The sequence below is a fragment of the Otolemur garnettii genome, unplaced genomic scaffold (genome assembly GCF_000181295.1).
Source record: "Otolemur garnettii isolate 467f Iridium unplaced genomic scaffold, OtoGar3 scaffold00129, whole genome shotgun sequence".
Taxonomy (NCBI): domain Eukaryota; kingdom Metazoa; phylum Chordata; class Mammalia; order Primates; family Galagidae; genus Otolemur; species Otolemur garnettii.
This window is the reverse complement of record NW_003852524.1, coordinates 5060467-5062872: the sequence shown is the minus strand read 5'-3', so window position 1 is coordinate 5062872 and position 2406 is coordinate 5060467. Positions and strand designations below refer to the sequence as shown.

The 2406-nt window shown below is 33.5% G+C and overlaps 1 protein-coding gene across 2 annotated transcripts in view; it reads left to right on the top strand.

The window, feature by feature from the left end:
• NDST4 (N-deacetylase and N-sulfotransferase 4) overlaps positions 1–2406 on the top strand; it is a 280730-nt gene that overhangs the window by 68664 nt on the left and 209660 nt on the right. The window lies entirely within an intron of this gene.

Genomic DNA, 2406 nt, shown 5'->3' with positions numbered 1-2406 from the left:
AGTATTATTGATGGAGCAAGACGAGGAATGTGCTAAAGGTCATTTTTTCTTCTGGTAAAAATATACTTGTCTAGTTTTAGGCTTTGGGGAATAATTGATAACAATAACATAAAGACTCAGAAATTACTCCATTAATTTCTGTGCAGGTAAATAAACAGACACAGTTATATAATTATAACTTATGTTATAATTTATAATATATTTATAATTTATATTTATATTATAAAATATAATGAGTCTGACACCTGGTATACAATTTTATTTTTATTAATAGGTTTTTTAAATGTAAACTATCTTATAACATGAAAACAGATAATCATTGACTCTGGATAATTTTGCGATTTAATTTGTAAAATAAATGATAACTATCTTATTACTACATCAGAAACAAAATCATATCAATATTTCCACTGGCTTTTATTCATTGTATCTTACAAAATTTGGAAGTCTCAGGAAATGATTAAATTAAATGTAAAAGACTGAACATCATTAAGTGCTTAAGCTGTTAGAGGCACTAATTCAAGCCAAAGGTACATATTTAAGTTGAATTTAAAGATATATATGCAGTATATTTAAATATGCGGAAGACATCATTTCTTAAAATTAGTATTTCATGTCAATTTTCTCTTTTATTTACTGTCAGTGCACTTTCCCTCAAGTGCAATAAATTCTTTGATAATTATTCAAAGATGGTGACGTACTAAGAAACAATTGTCATTTCTCCTGTTACTTCATTTTCCAAATTTTTGAATAAAGAAATTTCTAACCTAAGCTAAAATACAGGCTGAATAGAAATTACCTTTAAACAAATCAATCCCCCCCACACACACACACAGATAACAATAAAAATCTGGTGTGTTCATGGTACCGTAATTAATGATTAAAGAAAGCTACCCTGAAATTGATATTACCAACTATCCCTTTGCCCACTCTCACAGGCACCCCAAGAGGTTGCACCTTGGGAAAATATACTACAGCAAGACTCAGTTGAGGTTAAAAGGTCTGGCTTTCATGTATCGAGTGGCTGAAAGACAACTATGACTGCAGGCAAACCCTCGATAGATTTTTTTTGGTAAAAAGAATATATGGAAAACAAGGATGCAACCAGTAATTATCTTAGTTATCATCTTAGTTTTGGTCTTCCAGGCAGAACCGGACAGGAGATTCTTTTATTTTTATTGTTTGAATATAACTTTATTTATTTATTTCAAATTTCAGATTAATATGAAGTACAAATGTTTAGGTCACATTGTTTTCATTCTAAGGTAAAGTTGTAGTTGAGCCCTTCACCCAGGGGGCAGCTGAACACCCTTAAATTGTGCACATTAGGTGAGATCCCGCCAATCACCCTCCATCCATTACCCTCCTCCTTGCTAGACTATCCTGGGTGGACATAAAGTTCATATGCAATTTACTATGTTAATCAGTTTTAAATTGCACACAAACTTTATGTCTACCCTGTATTTATGCTTTTTTCTTTTGTGTAGGTGTGTAGTTATTTATATATTAGTTTCACATTAGTATTTATACATTGGATACTTTTTTACATTCCTGAGATACTTTACTAAGAAGAATATATTTCAGCTCCATCCAGCTAAACATGAAAGATGTAAAGTGTCCATCTTGTCTTATGGCTGGATAGTACTCCATGGTGTATTTATACCACAGTTTGTTAATCCATTCATGGGCTGATGGGCACTTGGGTTAATTCCATGTCTGGGTAGTTGTGAATTAAGCTGCAATAAATATTCTGGTGTAAATTGCCTTGTGGCAAAATCATTTTTGTTCTTCTGGGTGGATACCTAGTAATGGGATTGCAGGATCAAATGGAAGGTCAACTTTTAGTTCTTTGAGAATTCTCCAAACGTCTTTCCAAAGAGCAGGTATTAGTTTGCAATTCCACCAGCAGTGAAGTGTTCCATTCTCTCCACATCTATGCCAGCATCCCCAGACTTGGGACTTTATGATGTGGGCTAATCTCACTGGAGTTAGATGATATCTCAGGGTGGTTTTGATTTGCATTTCTGATGAGTAGGGATGATGAGCATTTTCTCATGAATTGCTATGAATTTGACAAAAGGTTGATAACTAGAATCTACACAGAACTCAAATTAACAAGAAAGGGGTGAATGTCCCATTTATAAGTTAGCAAGAGACCTGAACAGAAACTTCTCTGAAGAAGACAGACAAGGGGATTCTTATTCAAGAAATATATCAAGGAATGTTTGGGGGATGTAGTCTTTCCTGTGTATATGTTGAGAACATTCAAACCCATACGTAGGAACTCAGACATCTGCAAGTCTATACTGTGATATCTCAGGAAGATATAAATGGAGCATGCAAACTCTGTTTGTAATGATCAGTAACATCCTTAGCAATGAAAAAAAGAAAGATATCGAAGCCCTG